The sequence below is a fragment of the Aedes albopictus genome, chromosome 2 (assembly GCF_035046485.1).
Source record: "Aedes albopictus strain Foshan chromosome 2, AalbF5, whole genome shotgun sequence".
NCBI lineage: Eukaryota > Metazoa > Arthropoda > Insecta > Diptera > Culicidae > Aedes > Aedes albopictus.
This window is the reverse complement of record NC_085137.1, coordinates 416,302,178-416,326,903: the sequence shown is the minus strand read 5'-3', so window position 1 is coordinate 416,326,903 and position 24,726 is coordinate 416,302,178. Positions and strand designations below refer to the sequence as shown.

Sequence of the window (24,726 nt, the reverse complement as noted above, 5' to 3'; positions counted from 1 at the left end):
GGTACAGTTCGCTTGGTTGCATAACTTGTAGTTGTTGTATGACTTGACACTGTGCTGTCAAAGTTGGAAGGAAAGGAAATGTTTTTTTCAACCCATTTCCGTTCAAGTGTTGGCTATGAACTTATGAATATACATGAGTTGTATATCCCTTTCGGGACAGAGCACTAAAAGTGAAATCTTCATACAAATGGCTCAACTTTGGCTCTCCTGAACTCTTAGATTACCCAACAAACAACATTTTTTTTCCTCATTTGAAAGAACTACTCTTTGTCTTTCGATTCCTAGCTTTGACTACTTAGATAAATCGGAATTAAAAAATAAGCGACAGATAAAACTATCATGTTTTACGGGTTTTGTGCACTTTTTAATAACCTTGTTGTGGTAAATCTCACAGGCAATGTAAACAAAATTTTGTTTGCACACATACAAGTATAAGTAATGGCTGAATTATTGAAACAGTTTACATCACATAAAACAAAGTCCAAACAGATGAAAAAATATACAAAACTGTTACCGCTCAACAGCACATTTGTGTTGGTTCCTCACGAAACTGATATGTTGAGAGATGAAAGAGAAAAAGTAGATAGAAAAATGCAAAGTAGGAGCAAAGGGACCAGGGATTGAACTCCAGACCTTTTTGCATACAAACCAAAAGCTGTAGCCACTACACAAAGCCTGATAAACAATCAAAACACTATTGATTTACAACTATATTTTTCGTTGATTTTAGAAAATTTGGCCAATTGGCCAAATTGTAGCCAACAATAGCCGTTCAAAGTCGTGAGAAGGAAAAGGTTAAGATGTAATGGGAGTGCGTCCAGGTGCGCTCTTGGCTCGCAGGGATCTCGTGATCCGCAAAACGAATGAAGCTGAAAATTCTACGCAATGTCAACCATGAGTGAACAAACCTTTTGAATTCTGTGTGTTGTTTGGATTATGAGATCCCTGCTTTCGGTATTTGCAAGGCAACCGTTGTGACGGTCATCTTTGGATTCACTCAGAAACCAGCATACATTTCGTGGTTTTTATTCAAAATAGCTATTTTTTGTGGTCTTTAGTGTCTAATCGAGGGTACCCCTTAAGATTAAAAGCTCCTAGACCAGCCTAGACCTAACTCGAATTATGTAAGCAACATTTGCTGCGAACTAAAAGGCAATCAGCTAGATAAAACACAATCACAGGTTTGACAAGTGCTGTGTGAAGAATTAGCATTTAGTTCACAAATACAAAGAAATTAAAAAAAAAGGTTTGACAAGTGGACCAAAAACGATTATGAAATCTCGTCATCCTGCGATTGGAATTCGTTATCTATTTGGGTAACATTAGGCCTGTCCACTTTTTCAAAAATGTTCTCTGATTCTTAAGTTCACCCCCATATTTTGATTGGCATCCAAAAGGAAGTAACTGGCCAAATTTTCAGCCACCTTAAAAGGTTAATTTTTTGATAGATTTTGTTCTGGAACACCCTAATTTGCGTAATAAGTTGTACTAATTCAAGAACTTTGATAGGTCGCACGCTAGGGTTTGTTTTTTGTCGGTAAGTGACCACTTCCCTGAGGGTATGGCCTCTAGTCCGGAACATGGCCAAGTAGTTCCACAAAGAAAGGTCATCCTTGTAATGATCACCAACTATCTGGTACTGAAAATTCATGAAGTTTGATAGGTCGCAAGCTAGGGTTTGGCCACTTCCCTGGGGGCGTGGAATCTGTAACGTGGCCAGGTGGTTTCCAGAGAGTTCATGAATGCTTCCGGATATTGTCTGGTCAATGATAATCTATTACCCCAACGGAATCCGGAATATCTCCGGAGCCACTTGACCTATCCAATTCATCTTTGGCCCATCAAAACGAGGGAAAAATCCCGATTCAACCGTGCCAAGAGAATTAAAATCGGTTAAGATTTGATTAAGTTAGAGCAGATTGAAGGTAAAAATGATGTGCCAAAAAGTATGTTAGTACAGCAAAGGTTAACACTGCGTCATTTATTTAGGAATATTTTGGTATGGAGCGTTCATGAATTTTACTCGCTTCAAAGGGGACGCCGTTGGTTTATATAGTCCGTCACTACAAGTGCCGGTTTATACACCTAATTCAGTAAAAAAAAAACTATTTCTTTAGTACAGTGGTTTTTGATTTTATCACGGTCAAAAAAAAAAATTAGCCGTGAATGTAGCGAAACCGTGAATTTGGCGAAATGAAAAATAAATTTGAATTTTATATTAAAAATCGATAAGCTACAAAATTTTTGAATTGTTATTCACATATTCAAGAGTTTTAGCAATTTGTGAATGATTGTATTTCTCAGGCGCTGTATGTAAACTACTTAGACTCATTTTGGGTAATCTTGGACGCCCTTCCCCCTCGTAGACTTTCGTCCATATAAAATTTAGAAAATTTGTATGGATCGTAGCTTTGACGAGATATCCAAATGCTTTTTTTTCTTAAATGTAAAATGTTCAATGTTTGAACATCCCAAATAGAGGAGAACGTGCCTCTGGTGCCGACCTACTGATGACTGAACATCACTATATTTTATTTGATGAAAATCGAGAAGAATATAGTACAAATTTGTTGATTTTTCGGCTTACAGTTTTATGAATTGCGTTGATTAATTTATTATCATCGACGACGTTTCGGTTCGGCTATTGGACCTTCCTCAGGGCCTAAAAGTTGTTTTAATTTATTCACACAAAATACATAATCTACAACATCGAACGCACAAATTGACTACTCACTCGAACAATCAACACAACTCACAAATCAAAAAGTTAAAAAAAATTACAAAAAATTGAAAATTGTCGGGTTTGAAAGGGTTACTCCGTCTAGTACACATCTGGGCCATCCAGTTAGGTGGTTTTGGGGATTCCCTCAATTTCGTCAAATAAAATAAAAATAAAATATCAATAATTTATGAAAACTATCTACATATACAGGGGATGGCCAAAATGTTTGGGATAGGCAACTTTTTTTTCTCTCAAAAAAAAGTTCAACATGCTATAACTTTTCATAGAGTGCATCAAAAAATCTCAAATTTTGACTGTTTGTCAACCTATTATATGTGCATCATTGGTAGAAATTTGGGCTCGATTGATTAATGTTTCGCAAAGTTATAACCGTTCGGGTAAAACACTATTTTTTTGACAACTCATTTTTGAGCTGTCATATCTCGGAAACCAGTGAACCGAATTGAATGAAATTTTGAATGTACACTAACAATATGTAAATGCTTCACAAACTATTAAAACATAGGTGCTTTTTAAACGTTGAAAAAAGTTATCTTGGATTGACACTTTTTGGATTTTTCTCGAAAAAATGTAGTTTTTTTGAATCAATGTCAATAAATTTTAATATTGATATCCAAAGATTTTCCACTTCTGTTCTCAAGTTATCTCTAATCAGATATATTAGAGCCTATTTAGATTGAAGGAAGAACACATTTAGTAATTTTTGTGTGGTATTGTAAATTTGACCAATTTTCCTCTATATGGGTAAATATGTCAACCCGGTATAACTTAATTCGCCGTGAGGAAATGTTTCATTTTATAACGTCGTATTAAGTATCAATACATCGTTAATAAACGTTAGAAAATTCATTCAATTCGGTTCACTGGTTTCCGAGATATGACAGTTCAAAAATTAGTTGTCTAAATAACAGTGTTTTACCCGAACGGTTCTAACTTCTCGAAAAATTGATCAATCGAGCCCAAATTTGTACCAATGATGCACATGTAACATGTTGACAAACAGTCAAAATTTGAGATTTTTTGATGCACTCTATGAAAAGGTACAGCATGTTGAATTTTTTTGTGGGAGAAAAAAAGTTGCCTATCCCAAACATTTTGGCCATCCCCTGTACATACAATAAGGGGCCCATATAGCCGAGGCGGTAAACGCACGGGTATTCAGCATGACCATGCTGAGGGTGACGGGTTCGATTCCCGGTCGGTCCAGGATCTTTTCGTAAAGGAAATTTCCTTGACTTCCTTGGGCATAGAGTATCTTCGTGCCTGCCACACGATATACACATGCAAAATGGTCATTGGCAGAGGAAGCTCTCAGTTAAAAACTGTGGAAGTGCTCATAGAACACTAAGCTGAGAAGCAGGCTTTGTCCCAGTGAGGACGTTACGCCAAGAAGAGAGAGAGAGACATAACAGCTAGTCAAGGGTTCGAGATATACATCTCTATAAATAAAAATAAGTTTAAATTCGCTTTGAGGCATTGAAACGTACGAACGGAGGAACCGATCAGCATACATTTTGCACTGCACGATCCGTCTTCAGGATGGCTGTATTTACATGAACCTAGCTGTGTTTATACGTAGGAAAAGTTATGAAAATCATCCGAAAAAGTATTAAAACTGTAGAGATGCTGATTTTTATTAGCCGAAAAGAAATTCAGTACCATCAACATCAACCCAATCTATAGTGAGGTGTTGCAATTACCTCAACAGTTGCCCAACCACCACAAATTAACAAAACAAAGTTTTCCGAGACAGCTAGTATTCAATAAAATGTGCAGTTGACTTAAAATAAAATTATTTTGCTTTTTGTTTTATATTTGCTATGAAATTTAGAATCCACTAACACCCTCTCCATTCAAAAAAGCTATTCTTTCTTTAATCTCATAGTCAAGACTACTCCAGACTGTGGATAGCCCTAAACGGTAGTTACGCAATAACATTTTTATGTTCTGTGCTATTTCATGTTGATTTCACAATGTTTTAGAAAAAGCGTGATAAAAACGAAACGAAAACCGTGATAAAATCGAGAGTGAATTTGGCGAGTAGTGAATAAAATGACTAGTGATAAAACCGAAACGCCACTGTATCGTAAAATCTTTAAATGATTCATCTCTGACGACTGTGCAAAAAAAATCTTTTAGAACTCATTCTCCACCTCTAAAATGACCTGCACTCGGATTCAACCAGGAAAGCATAACGAAAGTGTAACACTGTTATATCAACAGTTGATAGATATATCAAAGTTTGCTATATTTAGATCCACTGTGGTGCATAATAATTATTGATCAGACAAACGCCGATTTTCATGTAAAATGGTCAAGTTGAGTCTCTCTAACTATGGTTTGCTTTGATGGATTGAGCTCAATTCTTGACATGGAACTACAAATATGCAGAATTTTACGTGTATAAAGTACAAAATGTTTTCGTTCATAGGTCTGGGCATGACAGGGCGTTAAAAATGTGCAAAAGTGATCGGACAGCGGCACGCGTATAAATCATCGATCGAAAACATTTTATATTTTGTACAGTTGTACACTTAAAATTCGGCATACATATTTGTAGTTCCGTGTCAAAAATCGAGCTCAATCCATCCAAGCAAACCATAATTGGCAATTTTGTATAAAAATCGGCGTTTTACGATCAATTATGCACCACAGTGTATATTAGATGGAATTAGGCTGAAAACAAATTTAATTTTAGCCTATCAAAAACGATGAAATTCGAAAAATATCAGCACAGTTCATCTAGTTTGGGCATCCTCGTAAAAACTAGTGCATTGAGGTGGAATCCTGGAATCCTTCAGCAATTCCTCCGCAAAATTTTCCAGGAATTACCTCCAAAATTATTCCAAGCACTTCTTATATAATCCACCAAGGATTCTTTTGACAATTTGTTAAAGATTTTTTTCAAAGAAGTTCACAGAACTAACCCAAAGATTGCTTCAGGGATTTCTTCAAGGAATACTTAATAAATTTCTCCAACAAATCCATCGGGAATACCTTCAAGGATTCTCTCAAGAATTCCTCCAAGGATTCCGTAGAATTTGCAACTTTCGCGATTTATTCAAGGATGGTTTGAACAAGTATACCTCCATGAATCCTTTGACATATTTCTGAAAGTATTCAATAAGGCCGTTACATACAAATATTTATTTCATTATTTGTCCCGCTACTCTTCGGCTGGTCGAGGGGGGGATAAAAATAATAAAACATTAAATTTGAAAAATATTTGGTGGCGTGTTTTACGCCACCGTGGTGCGCGTCAGCTAATGCACGAAGAGGGTTAAGAATTCCACCAAGTATGCAAAAAATCCCTTAGAGATTCATACTGGCATTGCTGCATGAATTTATCTCAGGATTCCGTATAACTCCAGAATTTTTCCAATATGTGCTTCAGCAATTCCTCCAACACTTCCTTCCGAAACTCTTTCGCAAATTTCATCAAAAATTACTCCACAGACTCATTCCGTAATTCCTTACCTTACCTTACCGGTCAGGCTAAGGCCGGGGTGGCCTCTGCTGTACATAGTAGCCGCCTCCATTCCACTCGGTCCATGGCTGTTTGTCTCCAGTTCCGCACTCTGCGTAAGGTCCGCAGATTGTCCTCCACTTGGTCGACCCACCTAGCTCGCTGCGCTCCACGTCTTCTTGTACCGGTCGGATGACTCTCGAGAACCATTTTAGTCGGGTTGCTATCCGACATCCTGATGACGTGACCCGCCCACCGTAGCCTCCCGATTTTCGCGGTATGGACGATGGTTGGTTCTCCCAGCAGCTGATGCAGCTCGTGGTTCATTCGCCTTCTCCAAGTCCCGTCTTCTATCTGCACTCCGCCGTAGATGGTACGCAACACCTTCCGTTCGAAAACTCCAAGAGCGCGTTGGTCCTCTGCACGTAGGGTCCATGTTTCGTGCCCATAGAGGACGACCGGTCTAATCAACGTTTTGTAGATGGTTAACTTCGTGTTACGGCGAACTTTATTCGATCGTAGAGTTCTGCGGAGTCCAAAGTAGGCACGATTCCCTGCCACAATGCGCCTCTGAATTTCTCTGCTGGTGTCGTTGTCGTCGGTCACTAGTGAGCCCAAGTACACGAATTCTTCATCCGCCTCGATTTCATCACCGTCGATATAAATTCGGGGTGGCGGGCGCGCTGATTCCTCCCTGGAGCCCTTTGCCATCATGTACTTTGTCTTCGACACATTAATGACTAATCCGATTCGCCTGGCTTCACTCTTTAGTCGGATGTACGTTTCCGCCATCGTCTCAAATTTACGAGCAATAATATCAATATCCTCGGCGAAGCCAAGCAGCTGAACGGATTTCGTGAAAATCGTCCCACTCGTGTTTATCCCCGCTCTTCTTATTACACCCTCCTAAGCAATGTTGAACAGCAAGCACGAAAGACCATCACCTTGCCGTAACCCTCTGCGAGATTCGAAAGGACTCGAGAGTGTCCCTGATACTCGAACTACGCACATCACTCGATCCATCGTCGCCTTGATCAACCGTATCAGTTTATCCGGGAATCCGTATTCGTGCATAATCCTACTATTATTATTTCAGAAATTCCTATAAGGATTCCTTCATGTAATTCTCCAAGGAATACTTGAGAACTTTCTCTAAAGGTTCATTGTTATTTCTTCCAAATATTTTTCCGGGAATTCCTAAAAAATCCTTCAAAAATAGCTGCAACAATTTGCTCATAAATTTCTTAAAGATTCTTACGGAAATTCTTCCAATATTTCGTTCAGTAAATCATTCAAGGATTCCTTCAAGCATTTTTACACGGATTTTTTTTTTCAATATTTTAGAAATTCCCTCAAGCATTTCTCCGAAAACTTCTTCAAAGATTTCTTTCGGAGTTCGTCATGGGATTGCTCTAAGAATTTCTTCAAAGTTTTTTTTATAGAGTTCTGCCACAGATATTTTTAAGAATGCCGCCAGGGACTGCTTTAGAAATTCTTTCAAGTATTCGTTCAGGAACTCCTCCAAAGATTTCCTCTTAGATTTTTTTGAGGTATATATCCTGAGATTCCTTCGGGCATTTCCTTGCTAATTTCATTTGGAATTGCTCCATTTTTAATATTCTGTAAAGATTTTTGCAGAACTTTTTCAAAAAATTATTTTAAGAATTCCTGCAAAGATTATTTTTGGCATTACTTTCAAGGGTTTCTTAGGAATCCCTATAAGGATTCTATTAAGAATCTCTCCAAAGATTCCTTCAAGAGAATTTTCTCAAAAACTTATTAGGGATTTCCTCGAGAATTCACCAAGAATCGCTTCAATAATAATTCATCCAGATGTTCATTCCGGAGTGCAACCAGTGATTGTTTCAGGAGTTCCTCTAAGATTTCTTTCGAAATTTGTTCAAGGATTTCATCACAATCAACATCTTATACGACTCTTTGTTGGCTAGATAACAAACTTGCTGAAAGAAAAGCATTATATGTCACAAACGTCACAAAAATGCTTAAGTTTTTGAATGCTTATGAGCCTTGCTATGCCCGAACTGTGCATTAAGGACAGACTTGTTAGAATCCCAAAATGGCCGCCACAATGGCCGACTTTGGCACCTTCTCACGATTTTAAAGACACAAATCTCTTCGTAAACAAAACCAGCGCACCTGCACTTCTTATTTTAAGTTTATTGCAAGTGAACAAGAACGGAATAATAAAATACACTGTTGTTTGAAGTTTTCTTGAGATTTGTGCGTCTGAAGTTCTGATGCACTGTTGAAATGGGATTCCAAGACGTTTGTCCTTAAATATTTCATTTTTTTTATTATCGATGGAGATTGTCAAAGACATGAAAAATCTACCTTCTGATTGTAAAGCTGTTTGCCCAAATAGCTTTCCATAACCAATTGTAATCAAGGTGATATTGTACATAACATGACAGCTTCCAGAATGCAATCTACGAACTACTACGTTGCCATGCAAATTATAATTTATAATTTTGTTATTGCTTTATTTGTATGTATACAAATTCAATCAACATTATATTTAAGTTTATGTTTACCAGTTTCATCATCATCATCAAGCTCATCGTCATCAACATGGTTCCACCTCCTTTACATTTTTATCGCTATTAACCGCAAAAATCTTGCCTTTTGGCTACTACATAAGCTTGGATTTGTCAACGTATAATTTTCAAATTTTTCCTTTTCTCACGTCGCTACATTTGCCTTCTCTAATACTTCACTCCCAGAAGTTTTCCACAAATTGCTAAATGAACTGGGTACAGAAAAACATCGCGTATCTCGCGATTCTTCGCTTACGCGTTTCAGTGCGTATTCCGAGTCATGCTCTTGCGTCGTCCTTTGGGAATCCTGGCCAACTCCGAAGCGGGAATCACGATATTTTAAATCGATAGGCAATTTACACACTATACACTTCAGCTCAGCCGTTGCCGTTGCTCTTCGACTCTTCAAGTTCACGTCAGTCAATCAACGTCCGCCCGTCGTCGGCTGCGTGCCAGCCTCAGAGAAATTATTCACAAAGTTCACCGATAACTCGATTTCTTCAGAGTCATGCATAATCCAGTGTGTTGTTTTCATCACGGTTCGATTGTTGTTTCTTCAATCTCATTTCCACCATAGCCCCCGAAATAACGCACACACTTGGTGTAGATCCCGCGAAAACACTCCGGCATTAATCAAAAAACGTCGAGTCGTTCTACGATAACATCCAAGGAAAGAGAACACACTAAGGACGATCCACCAAAGTGCGTCAGGATATTTCCTTCCGGATCAACGGCGTAGCGCCAACTGAGTCGAGACCTGGAGGTCACGCGGCTTTTTTGTGTGCTCTTTTGCTTGTGGGGGTACTCTCTTCTACCATGATATCAGGCTAGTCGTCACCCATGGAAAGAAAAAAAAACTGCTGGTTTGGGGGGTAGCTTTCCGCCACCCAGCAGTCGAGTTGGGTGCACACTTGGGAACTACTAATTTGCCTATTCAAAAAGAAATCGTCGGTGGATCCTACGACCGCGCGCCCGCTGCCATCAGTTTGTCGTCCATCAGCTGGGGTGGGTGGCAGCCCACCTACGGTCGTCGATGGTGACGGCGATGTATATTCCCTTCCTCCCGACCCGGGTCGTGTACTTCCGCCCATTTTCCAGTAGGTATGCGTGTAGTTTGCGAAGGAAACATCGTGTTAATTAATCCACCGGTGGTGAGGAATGACTTCTCTTGTCCTCCGAAGCCTGAGCTGCTTCTTATTCTTTATGGCATAATGCTTGCTGTTTTAGCTGAGTGTTCTATCAGCATTTTCACAAGGTTGGTGTTAAGCAAAGTGTCTTTTTTTCTAACTTTACAATTCTGAAAATTATGAGTTTTTAATGAATTTTCTCATAATATCCTCATAATAAGCAGAGATGGCACTCCGCACTGAAAATGTGCTGCTCATTTTCATATTAAAACCGCGCACACTTGCATACACACTGAGGAGCACGCCATCCCTGCTCATAAGTTGTGATTTATTCTCATAAAAGTATCACTCTGTAAGTCAATCATTCATTTAAAACGAGCGATTTCCAAAAAAAAATCTTGGTTTCTTTTAATATTTTTATTTTTTTTTAGAAATTGTCCCAGCAATTCCACAGAGAAAATAATTCAATTTCAATTACGATTCTACCAGACATTTAGAAGGTGCTGTAGCAAAATTTCACTAGGCTCCTTATAGAATTTGGTCAGGATGTAGGAGTCCCTTACTGGGAAAATAAAAAAGGTTTTAGTAAAAGTTCTAGCAGTTGATCCTTTGGGACATATCAATATGCGACTTCCAATTTCTTGGAGGGTTTCATTAATTAAAATGAGAGAGTGAAATTCTCAAGTAATTATCCATGGATAACTGACACTGAGGAAGACTACAAGTGGTAGTCGAAATACGCGTATCTGTCAAAGGATCAATTATTACAAATTAACTCAAAGGATAAATTATTACAAATTAACCCCCTTATATTATTTTTTTTTATTTTGATCTAAATATTTTTTTTCTTTATCTAAAGTCGATTTAAACATGTTCAAGGTGATTCTTTTTAATTCGCGATTTTGTGAATTTACTTGTTTGATTTTGTGGTTTTTAGTTTTGACATCCCTTCACTTTAATATTTTTCCTGAAAGCGATTTTTAAGACGAAAATATTTTGAGATTTTGTTATTATTATTATTGGAATATTTTATTTTTATTTTTTTTTTCAATTTTTTTTATTATCCGTGTAATTTTAAGGAAAATAATTTTAGAGTGTACCGAATTCCCCTAAATTCTTTTAACTATAATAGAATGGTAGGGGAAACATTTAAAATATTTCAACTGTTGCAATTCAATACAAAGAATGACATCTAAAAGGTGACCAAGACATCAATTTTTCAATGATTAAAAAAAATGTAAATACGCTAAAGATACCAAAAACCATTTTGAGATATACAAAATAGTCTAAAATACCAGCCAAAAATTAAAAAAAAAAGTTTTGATTACCCAGGAAAGAATTGTATACTTTTGTTAAATGTTCAAACTGTACGCCGTCTATAGACGGGATTAGGTATTAGGGTTAATTAATCTCTTTGACAGAAATGGTTGTTTATTGATTATGGAACTTAAGCTGGAAAATCACGTTTTTTTTTAAATTTTTAAACAGATGAAAGAGGGATCAATTATTCTCTAAGATAAACATACCATTCTTTTTATTGAGAATAACAATGAAGAACGAGGATACGGGTAGGTAATGGATTAGGGATAGGAAGGTTGTTGCGCTTCCGAGGAAATAAATTAGAAAAGAGCGCCGCCATATCCACCTAACAAGTGTATCGAAAACTAGTTTGAAAACTAGCTTTGAGAACGTAGAATTTCAAAGCCAAGAAAATGTTAGCGCTTTATTTACTACAACTTTTCGATACTATCCTTCCAGCTTGCACGACGAGACTTTGACTAATAGTCTTTAGTGAACCACCACCGCACGCCGTAACAATGATGATCATTTCCATCGGCGGGCGTCATCGGCGGCACATCGCCTGTGTTACGGAATTTGGTTGTGATGGCAATGGAGCGGACAAAACAAAACATGCATGTCTTGTTCGCATAACTTTACACTTATACAGTTATTGATATGAATGGTCATCGGTTCTCACAATAAGAATAATATTGCGTTGATAAAAGACTTAGTGGGTCGTAATGAATTTACTATGTTCACTTTGGACTAAGTTCTGGGACACTGAATGTAAACATATAAACTGCGTCCAAATATCAGGAAACAAAAAGTGGGATGCGAAAAATAAGACTTCGATGAAATCATATGCTTCTGTGATGATTCATACGTTAAAGAAACCGCAGATGTTGTCATTTTCCGTAAAATGGAATTTCTTAAGAAAATACTTGTGTAATCTTCTTCTTCTCTTAGAGGAAACTCAGGAACGGATGAACCGATCAGCATGTTTTTTGCACGGTTCAATTCGTCTTCTAGTGGGCTGTGTTTATGAGTAGAAAAATTAAGATAAAAGTAGAAAAAGTTAGGAAAAGTGCAAAAACATATATATTTTTTTCGTTTTCTAATAATTTTTGATGCAATATTGATAAGGAATCCATCCTTTTAAGATAAGACTACAATAAGGAGGTGGTTATCATACAAGATATCTCAAATTTGTTTCAAAATATTAACTGGTTACGTATATGCGATACCTCATAATTGCCCACAATTTATAAAATATATAAATATTTCTTCAATTCTATAAGCCCAAAAACTTATTTGGATGGAAACTTTTAAACACACACACACTCAATCCTGAATTGCCTGTTCGGTACTTTTTTGACGAAAATAGTACAGCAGAACTTTTTCGGTAGCTACGGTAATCGATTTTACTGAGGCTCAGTACACCAACTGTCAAAAAGGGGTACAAAAGGTATTCAAAATTAAGTGTGCATGGATATCACGCAAAAATATGTACTCTTGAAAACGCCCATGTTTAGAAAACCGTTTGAAAACAATATCAGATGGAACCAAAAAATAAAAAAGTGTCATATTTCAAAAGTCACGTATAAGATAGTTCAACTAATAACTTCGCACTGTTTAAAAAAAATGAAAATAATTTCTACGTTATAATAGACACAAATACGTAGTACTTAAAAACAGTTCGATGCATCATACATATAATTTCATGAAAATTTTGAAATAAAATTCAATTGAATGTGACTGAGAACAATTTTATGAAAATGACAGCCTCTGACGCGTGAAAGTTTTTGTGATCCTTATGTTCAACTTTATTTTTTCAATGGTTTATGATTAAAATCACTTAATGTTTCTATTTCATTGTTAAATTAGTGTCTCGACTATACAGGGTGTTAGGTGCAAACTTTTTAAAGGGTGATAGAGGACCATAAATGTTGAAAAAATTGTTCATATGGTCAAATCTCAACCGCTGCGTAGTTATCGAACGTTCCATGTTTTGACTGTTATTGTCTTAACTGGCTATAACTTGAAAATGGCCAAACTCATCGCAGTTTTTTGACCCTTATTCGAAAGATTATTGACTTTTCTATCAAATGAGGGGCCCAGAATCAAAGGGATGTAAGTGACCATTTTGTCGATTTTGAGCTGAGCATTTAAAAAAATTCTTCACATTTCAAGCTTTCAGGAACTTTTTTAAGAATAATTTTACGATGATTAGGTAAAATACAATAAATCGTAGAAAATTGGGTCGATTTTGAAACTCCATACATTTTGTATGGGATGAAAAATTGGTGGAAAACTTTAAACCTCATTTACTCGAAAGTGGGTTTTTGTCACTTACACCCCTTTGCTTCTAACCCCCTCAAATGACATCTTTGAATCGATTGGTTTAGTTAAATAACCAAGTTTTCTAGAGCAAATAGCTCAAAAGTAGTGTGTTTAAATTTGTTTTTGTCAATTGTCTTTGAAAAATGCGTAATAAATTTAAATTCTTTCTTTGGAAAAGTTGTGGCCCCTGTTCAACTCTACAATTCGTTCTTTGACATTAAACTTCTAGCTATTATCGTTTTCTTGCAATTTCGATTTAAACATCGCATTGCAGACCATAAATTTGCAACTGTTCAAGTAAGCACTTTTTTGTGCACTGTGCCGCTGGAGCTGACGCACGTTTAGATCCAAATTGCAAAAAACGATAAGAGGTAGAAGTGTAATGTCAAAGAACGAATTGTAGAGTGGAACAGGGGCCACAACTTTGCCAAAGAAAGAATTTTAATTCATTACGCATTTTTCAAAGATAATTGACAAAAACAAATTAAAACACACTACTTTTGAGCTATTTGCTCTAGAAAACTAGGTTGTTTAGCTAAACCAATCGATTGAAAGATGCCATTTGATGAAAAATTCATTGATCTTTCGAATGAGGGTCAAAAAACTGCGATAAGTTTGGCCGTTTTCAAGTTATAGCCAGTTAAGGCAATATTAGTCAAAAACATGGAACGTTCATTAACTACGCAACGGTTGAGATTTGATCATATGCGTAGAACATTTTTTTCAGCATTTATGGTCCTCTCTCACCCTTTAAAAAGTTTGCACTCAGGAACCTAACACCCTGTATAATCCAAAAGATTGCCCAGCTAATACGAAGTCTTGTAATGATGTTGAATAGGATACTAAAGCAGAGGCCATATGCGTACATATGCTTCCATTTAATCGCGTGTAAAGTGTACGCATATAGCCTCCACTTTAGCATCCTATTCAACATCATATGCGATCGTGTGTTGACTGGGTAATGCATGGTTTATCGATTGGAAGCAGGTGAACAATGTCTTCGAAAACTTTCGCCTTTTTTATGCTCCATACTGTATGCTATTATTATGCTATAATAATGTTCTATAGGTAGTGGAATCGAGTCCAGTTGTAAGCCGTAAGGCGACAGAGATAATCAAGTTACTCTGCGTCCAGCACCGAGGGCATCCAGGGTTAGATTTTAGGGGGTTGGGGCCATGCCCCGAGCCCCCACATTACAGAGGCCCCACAAAATCTCACTTCATGAATAAAAAAGTGAAATTAGAAAAAGGAAGCAGTGCGAGAATGGTCTGTTGACTTGATTTGTATTATAAGAACTTCAAATTACTGTCTACTTCCTCCTGAAATTTCAAACTTCGCCTGTAACATGTTTATTTTGTATTTTTTTCTTCTTTTTTTGCCAGTCTAATTGTACAAGACTAACTAAATAAAATTCAAAAAATATAACAATAAAACAATATATTTGAACAGGAATCCTGAAAAAAATCTTCGCCCTTTATCTGAAGGATCTCATAAACTTGAATGGCGAATATATTCTTTCTGTTGAATATTTGTGTTTATTTCAGTATCGAAATTCAGAAAAATTTTAATTCTAGGAATGCTAGGTTTGAATTTTCAAGCAGATATACGACCTATTCATATCGATCCTTATTACTGTTAACATATTGCTTCAGAGAAACGCTAGCAAGAATTTCATGCGAATTATGTATTGAAAATGTTTCGCATCTGAATTTCTTTGGAAAAATATGGCTAAGCCACAGGAGTAATATTTTTCGGAAGAGCTTGGCACATACATTAAATGATGAATTTGATTTCCATGATCCTTCTATGGGATCCTTCATAAACCACGTAGATTATGTGAGGAGAGGGGGGTGGTCTGGCCAAAGTCTACGCTCCATACAAATATCAAAATTTTTGTATGGACGAAAGTTTACGAGGAGGGAGGGGGGTCGGAGATGGCCAAAATTTGGTCTACGTGGTTTATGAACAGCCCCTATCTATGTAGTATTTCATCGCTATGGCGTTTGCTAGTGTACACGTTGCTTAAGGATGCAAATAAAAGTTAAAGGAGATTTGTATAGTATATGCGTGTTAGGAAAACGTCAAATCGCAATCAATCATGGAGAGATAGGTAGATGAATAAGTAATTTCCTCTAAGAGTTATGTCAGGTAGTCTGTGGTTAAGCTCTTAACATTTTCTTCCTAAATTCAAGATGTGGCGATTATGGCGAACTCCTGACAAAACCCATACATTTATTGAAAAGAATGCACAAAAAATTGTGGGGAAATCCTAATATCCTAATAATAAAGAATTTGAAAAGCTCATTTGCACATTCTACAAAAAATCGTTTGCAATATCTTCCAGAAATTTCACAAAAAAATCTATTGAACACGAAGTTACAAACTCTTTCATGGATTTTCGTTAGCAGCTCATCATGGATTTTCGCTAAAATTTCTCCAATAATTTTTATTGGAACTACCGCAGAAAACAATAATTCCCATTGATTCATGAAATTTCTCAAAAGTTTTGCCGGAATTATTTTGGGAGGCTGTCAGAAACTCCCGTAAGAGCTGTAGCGTTAGAATTTTTTATGCTTAAATTCAACCAAAAACAATGGTAATCAACCATCGATGCCTTAAGAGATTGCACCACTGTGAAGAATTAGCATTAAGTTAAAATTCACAAATACAAAGAAATTAAAAAAAAAATTGCACCAGATATTCCGCTATAAATTGTCTTTTTTTTGTCTGTATTAACGAAATTTTTAACCCTAGGCTAGTTCATCTCGGGACCCACGTTTTACTTCCCTTCCGAAGGAAGAAACCCGCATTTTGTGAGTATGCCGGGAGTGGGATTCGATCCCAGGTTCTCGGCGTGATAGTCAAGTGTTCTAACCACCACACCAGGTCCGCTCAACTAAATTTTCTTTAAAACTTTTACAAAATCCATCTCTAACAATTTTTAACAAAAATTTATCCAATATTTCTACTACAAATTCTTGAAATTTTCTTAGGAACTGTGCATAAAATGCAGTGACATACGTGGGACCGCATAACTCGCGAACGTAACGTCGCAAAGGATCATGAGGCATAACATATAAAGAAATGGTCAAATTTTGAAAATTACGCTGAAACCAATTTGAACTAGTTGCTCACAAAAATGTGGATGAATTTTCAGATAAAATCATGGTGCATGATCAAAAGAAACTGAACGAATCCTTAGATTTTATTAGAATACAGAAAAAACATCATTCTGTGCTCTTCTAGGCTAAGGTCTTTTCAGCGCCCTCTAAAGCTGGCGTCTTATCATGACAAACCTGTCAAACTGAACGCTACAGGGCCTGCGATCAATTATAGACTACATTATTGAATAAATGATAATCACTTAAATCACTTGGAAGTGAGCCCTTATCTATTTACTTTTTCGAATTTTGCAAATCTGCTAACAATGAGGTTGTAGGACCATATAGGTGTACCCAAGCAACACAGAAAACATCTTTAGAAATCTTAACTTCAAAAGATGTTTTATAAAAGAGTTATAAGCGTATTAGAAAATATCTTATGTTTTTATTTAGTTTTATTTATGTTAGCTCATAACAAATAAGAAACGAATATAATTAACTTCATCATGCTCGAAATTTGATGATTATGTGATTATACAACACTTATAGAGCATTGTTTATGTTCTTCTTATAATCTTGGCAATACGCAATGTTTACATTTTCACTCAATCACAACAAACATTATGACCACGCTCCAGCCAAATTATTTTTTCATCAGCGATGTATACACCAAAGGTTTCTACAAAATATAAAGTTACTTGTTAACAAAACTAAACACCAGCAGAATCGAACATCACTTGAGTTAAAATGGGACGAAACTGCTTGACACCCAACTGAGAACCAGCTATCCATCAAGCTGAATTCTCCTGCGCCGCTTTTCCCGTTACGTCATCAAAGGGTCAACATCTGCAATCCTGGCTAGCATACCGTCGGTGCGCTTCACATTCTGGTCGGTCAAAATAGAAGTCACAACCAAATCCCCAATCCGGCCACACCTGAGAGCTGCAGGCTAATTTTCCCAACCGTGAACCGCGCAATTGCGGATTATTTCGGGCTCTTGTTAAATCCCGCGGGAACTACAAAACAATACCGAGACAATGGACTATTACCAGAATTATTGGTGTTTACTTTTGATAATATTTTGACATTTCGATAGACTTCGCCAGGCTTGGCAATAAGGTATAATACTGTTATTTTGGCGTTGTGATAAGTACCGAAAATCAAAAATAAAACCAATTAATACGTATGCTGAACAAATGTTACCTAGATGTAATATAAACGATTTAACAAGTTTTGTGAAATTTATTGCAGAGTTGTTAAAATAATGTTGTTGATATGTAATTTTAACCATCATATTCATCAAATAAAAAAACTTGTACAAATGTCAAATGCACCTCATTAGAAAAAAAAAGTACAGTACCGAATAAAAATATAGATCCACAAATAAAAATTAATAAGTTGCAACTAATTTTCCCTTACTTGTTGGTCATCATAATCAAGTGGATGTTGTATTAGGTAGTAATTTGAGACTTTTACTTGAATCTCTTATATAGGGCCCATATAGCGACAGTTGTAAAAGCGTGGATATTCAGCAGGATTATGCTGGAGGTGACGGGTTCGATTCCCGGAAGCACTAATCTGAGAAGCGAGGAAGTGAGGACGTCACGCAAAGAAGAAGAAGAACTTGAGCTTTAATAAAGCCTTCAGTACACGCTTTGCCAAGTGTGCAAACTTTTCCGCAAGCATCAACCAACATAAAAGCAAACGTTTGACATTTCCGATGTTTTGTCAATGTTGCGACCGCTGTTGGCCTGCCAGGTTATGCGTGTGGAAAACATTGCACACTTGGCAAAGCGTGTACTGAAGGTTTAAGGCAGTAATAGCTCCGTATCAGATGCTTTCGTTTTTCTTCTTGGCATAACGTCTCCACTGTAATAGATCATGTACTCAATTATAAAGATTATTGAAATTTAAATTATTTTAACATTTTTGAACGGTACTGTAAGCTTCGTGGACTGTCTGCCATATTGCTTTTTTCGTGTGGATTTAACCTTCCGTTAATCGCGCTGTTGTACTTTGTACAACACATGAGAATTATCGACTATTACTTTGAAACCATTTTTTCTATCGATGTCAAACCCGAATGTGTTCTACAGGAAACTTATTTGGAATATTATAAGACCTTTTTTGAAAACAGTATAACTCCTTATAATGCGGAAAATTGAAAATCGCATTATGAAGAACGTACTATATATAAGATAAGATAGACACTTGAATGTGAATTAGTGTATTTCAAAATCTAAATGATCTACAAATATGGTGTCTTCGGCAAAGTTACTTGGGATATCAAGGGCCTACGCGAGGTGACCTGAGTAATTCAGATTTCAACCGATAGGCGGCGCTAGTGAGCATGTAATTTTTATATCCCATATAACTCAGGATCCTGAGTACTTAGAAAGATGATGTCTTCGGCAAAGTTTTTTTTTATCTGTATTAACGAGATTTTTAGCCCTGGGCTAGTTCATTTCGGGACCCACGCTGTACTTCCCTTCCGAAGGAAGAACTCACATTTTGTGAGTTTGTCGGGAGCGGGATTCGATCCCAGGTCCTCGGCGTGATAGTCACGTGTTCTAACTATCCAACCAGGTCCGCTCCACTATTCGGCAAAGTTGTTTGATTGGTTAAACACTAACTGATGCAGAGCCGTATGGTTTGAAAATCCACATCTAGGTGGCGCTAGTGGGCATTGAAATTTTATAACTCATACATCTCAGGGGCTTGATTACTTAGAAAGATGGTTTCTTCTGCAAAGTTGTTTAATAGATCAAACACTAACTGATGAAGACAAGTATGATGTGGAACTCCACATCCAGGTGGCGCTAGTGAGTACTCAAATATTATAACTCATATATTTCGAGATCCTGATTACTTAGAAAGATGATGTCTTCAGAAAAGTTGTTTAGTAGATCGAACACTAACTGATGGAGAGCCGTATGATTTGAAACTCCACATCTAGGTGGCGCTAGTGGGTATTCAAATTTTATAACTCATATGTCTCAAGACCCTGATTACTTAGAAAGATGGTGTATTCCACAAAGTTGTTTAGTAGATCAAACACTAACTGATGAAGACAAATATGACGTGCAATTTCACATCCAGGTGACGCTAGTGAGCATTCCAATTTTGTACCTCATATATCTCAACTCAAGATCCTGATTACCTAGAAAGATGATGTCTTCGACATTGTTGTTTGATGGATAAAGAGCTTAAGTTCATGTGCCGTTTGATACGAGATTCCACTACAAGGTGACGCAACACATTAATTTGCTAAAACATCACGCAGAAAAATATCGCATATTAGAACCAAATGCATTACCACTTTGGTTCAAACTCCATACTTTTTTTGAATCAAAGTACATTAATATTCAATTCTAATACTTAACAGCTTTGGTTCTAAAATAGGTGTATTAGAAACAATGTCGTTTCATCTTTGATTTAAAAAAAATAACTACTTTGAAACAAATATAGCTGGTATGAACAAGTTTTCTGCCGCCATTTTGTTTTTACTGTCAGAAAATGAAAATATGGACTCGCTGGACAAAATTGTAAAACAAAAGATCATATAGTTGATATGTTCGGTATGGACTATTGAAAATCGGTAATCGGTTCTAGGTAAGTACGATACCTATTGTGAATCATATTATTTAATTCCAAAAATCATATTATTATTTCAGACACACAGTTAATCGTGCACAAGAAAGTCGAGGAGCTAATACCGCAGTCGCTTGTAGCTGAAAGGACGAAGTACGGCATCATTGAATAAAGGAAAGACCTGGTAAGCATCTGCTGGCTTTCTTAAGATTACTTTTACTAACGAAACCCTTTTTGTTTAACAGAATATTCCTCCGAATCTGCTCCTTCAACTACGCCGCCTCCCCTCCACCACTGTTACCTGTTAGAACTGCTGCTGTTACGGAGGCATCTGCATAGCAACATACTACAAACATCAGTAATGATTATGTTAAGTTTAGTATGTAAAAATTATGTAAATAAAGTAAATGTGGTCCCTAAAAGTCCTATTTATTGTTATTAAATCTTTTGAAAACAGAAATCTCAGAAAAAAACAATGTTTTTGATTCTAAAATATAGGTTCTTTGCTTCAAAAATAAAATATTTTTGAAATAAAGTCGTTTTATATTTGTTTCAATGTAATGGAGTATTCGAATCAAATATTTTTCTTTTTGAATTTACATTCAAGCTTCCGAAAGCTAGATTTAAAAACAATAAAAAAAGTGCTTTGAAACAAATACTCAGTGTTATTGAATCAATGAAAAAAGCACTTAGGCCGTGGATCAAAGATTATTTCTCTTTGTTTCAAAGTCGTTTATTTTTGAATTTAATATATATTTTTCTGCGTGATGCAAATGGATGCTTTTTTACTGTTTTCAACAAGCTGTGTTTTTTCTGTCAAAAATATTTCAACCGAATTGAATGTATTTAAAAGCCCAATAGAACAGTTAACATTCATGTCTCAGGATACTGACGATTTAGAAACATGGTGTCTTCGGAAAAGTTGTTTGATAGGTCAAAAGCTTACGGATGAGGTATCTTCTCCTCCATTTGGCCTTTGATCTACCAAACAACGTTGCCGAAGGCACCATCTTTCTGAGTAAAGTGGAGCTTCGTGGCCGTTCGGTTAGTGTTACCAAGCGTGTAACCGCACCATGCTATCCACTGGTGCATGTAATGTATGTCGTGTCCATGGTCTAGTGTTAAGTTCTGTTCAGTCTGTACAGCCTCTGGCTGAAGTCGTTGTCCCGTGTCTTTTCAATCGGGATCCTGAGAGACATGAGATTTAAAATTTACATGCTCACTAGCGCCTCCTAGTGGTGGCATTTGAAATCAAGCTGTCACTCATCTATAAGCCCTTGATATAGCAAACATCTTTGCCGAAGACACTATCTTTCTAAGTGATAAGGGTCCAGAGAAACTTAATATATATTTACGTGCTCACTAGCGCCACCAAGAGGTGAAATTTCAAATTAAACTGCGTATCATCCGTAAGTACTTGGCCTACCAAACAACTTTGTCGAAGACACCATCTTTCCAAGTTATCAGGTTCCCGAGATACATAGGATATAAAGATTATTTGCTCACTAGCGCCGCCTAGTGGTGGAATTTCCAATTAAACGGCCCATAATCTGTAAGCTCTTTACCTACCAAACAACTTTACCGAAGACACCATCATTCTTAGACATCAGGATCCTGAGATATAAGATATAACATGAAATTGCTTACTAGCGCCGCCAAGTGGTGAAATTTCAAATTAAACTGCGAATCATCCGTAAGTCATTGACCTACCAAACAACTTTGTCAAAGACACCATCTTTCTAAGTAATCAGGATCCCGAGATACATAGGATATAAAGTTTATTTGCTCACTAGCACCGCCTAGTGGTGGAATTTCAAATTAAACCGCCAATAATCTGTAAGCCGATATAACATGATTTTGTTCACTAGCGCCGCCTAGTGGACGTATTACGAATCAACTTTGTCAGCATCAAGTAGCCCATGAAATTTACAACAACTTTGCCAAAGACAGTCCTCCTCTAAACAATCAGGATCCTTAGATATTTCAGAATGTATGGGTGTTGTACAAAGTACAACGCGCGACTGCTCGCGTTACAAAAATTGGCGCGAGTACTGAAAGGTTAAAAAAATCTAACACAACTGGATAATATAGCTAGTCTATGATATATTGTTTAATCCAGTTCAGAGACGCATGAATTATGGAAAAGTTGAATTGGAAACTGCACGATAAATTCTGAAGCGCATATGATACAACACCATTGCAACTGAGCAAGACCGTTTCATAGTTGTTCGAATAATTTAATATGATTAACTTCAACATTTGGAAAGCATTTTTCAAGTTTACAACATCGTGGTTTTTCGTAAAATAGTTATTTATGTAACGAGTCGCAAAACGTAGATTTTTTGAGCACGAGTCGTACATTTATCCAACGAGGCTTGCCGAGTTGGATAAATACGAAGAGTGCTGAAAAAATCGAGTTTTGCAACGAGTTCCATACAAAATTTTATGCAATGTTTTTTTTCATTATACAACTCATTTGAGTTGCATAATGTTCATAATGCAACTCAAATGAGTTGTATAATGAACATTATGCAACTATTTTTCATTATGCAACTCATTTCAGTAGCATAATAAACCGGTACGGAAAATTAAGTCATTATGATACTGAAATTAGTAGTATAAAATAGAAATTATACTACTGAATTGCATAAAATATATTTATATCTTTTTTTACCGCCTTCAACATTTGTTTTGATGTGGTTTTCTTTCTGTCAGTTACCCTGTTTTGCGACTGTTTCATAATATTTTGTTGTATAAGTGAATTCTCCAAGTCATATACCTTTCAAATTGCTTAATTATGAAAATGCAGATGGTTATGTACTTTAAACATCTTATGCACGTTCAATGACTTGAAAAATCTTAATTCCAGCCTACGAATGTGATTGTATTATATGTATCAATATTCTATATGATTTTCAAACTGATAAATAGCCTGATTGCAACTAATCAACGTTACAGAGTTGATGGGAACGTACATCGGGAGTATTATTAGTGGATGGGGATACATCTTATACAACCTGTAAGATGTTTTATAAGCCGCCATTTTTTGCGCTGTTTTGCTTATATAAGTGTTCGATATTGAGTTAAGAATACAAGAAATAAACAAACGATTATGTATGAATCGTGAATTTATATCTATTATATAACAAGTTGTGTTACTTCGGTACTGTCTAATTTAATACAAACTTATCATTTTTTAGATACGGACAGTATCTTGCCGTGTACTGAATGTACGTACAGTCATTATAAAACGTGTGGAACGTATTCAACATAGGACAACTTTCCGAATGTCCTACATCTTTTACAACACTGCATTTTCTTTATGTTTACTGATTCACTTACTAAAATTGTTTATTTTGAGACACCAAAGGCCCATGCTGTTCTGTTCGAAATTGGTACATGATAATCAATCCCTCGTGCACTTCCCAACACAATCAGGATCAGCTGTATCTTCATCCTCACTTCACATGCTGCACCGCTACTTCAAAATTTCGCGCGCTCGAACGCAAACCCCGAATTTCGCACTATTCCCGAACTTCGACGCGCGCCACGTGCTATTTCAGAAAACCGACCAACCGATGTGTACTCCACGCTTCCTTCGAAGAAACTGAAGGATCACGGGAAAATTGTTTTCCATTTTTTCCCGACAAATCACCCACCTCCGCAGCCCCCAACCTTTGCCATATACCGCGTACCAACTCGGGGAGGTCGAACACAGGCATTAACAACTACATCAACAACAACAGCAACGAGCAGCAGTGAACACGCGAGAAACTCAGTCATTTAGGACCCGAAGCTGGCTGACTAGAAGAGGTAACTCGAACTCCTTGCCGTAACCGCTGCTGACTGCTTATCACAGTGGAAAAGGCTAGTAGTTGGTGGGGTGGTAGTTGGGTGGCACCGTTTATCCGCTTTTTTTCCTGCGCCCTACGGTAGTAGGACAGGGGTTTCCATACCGTTTGCCTATCGTGGAATATCTTTTTGGTTGTTTCTGAATCCTTAGATTTCGCAATGATTTTGTCCAACCCAAGGATGGAAGAAAATCACTTCTAACGATAAATGATACACCATACGAACAATCAAAGATAGCCGTTGCTCTTGCGGTAGCACGATGCGACACCCTCGCGCTGTGCTCGTATCACAGAGCAATCAAACATCTGATGCACGCTTTATCGCGGGATCTATCGTTATCGGATCATGTTACAAGTCGCGATAAACTTTATTCATCACGATTATGGCCACTTTTGCACCAGGAACCAGAATTCATGATCTGGAATATTACATTCATATGCAGATCGTGAAGCTTCAGCAATAAGAATGCACAAAAAGTGATCGAAAATCAAAATTTATCATTTCGACTTCATGATAACGAACGCATCGCGGCCGCACATGCCGAGCGATTCATTATTCGCGGAGCATGGGTTGTTATGAATGCTTGACGACAAAATTCTATCGTTGTTGCTATGATCGCGCGATGCCTTCCAACCGCGACACATTTGGGATCCTATCATGATCACTAGAT

General features: G+C 36.9%; 1 protein-coding gene across 2 annotated transcripts in view; it reads right to left on the bottom strand.

The window, feature by feature from the left end:
• The window catches only part of LOC109417842 (uncharacterized), a 58,234-nt gene extending 34,057 nt beyond the window's left edge, over positions 1-24,177 (bottom strand). The window contains exon 1 of one of the 2 annotated variants that reach the window (XM_062853514.1): positions 23,547-24,177. The gene's annotated coding sequence lies outside the window, so the exon portion shown is untranslated. Of the gene's footprint in view, positions 1-9,020; positions 9,945-23,546 lie in introns of those variants that run through there. The other variant, XM_029869586.2, reaches the window with a different exon arrangement.
• Positions 24,178-24,726: the final 549 nt, after the last annotated feature.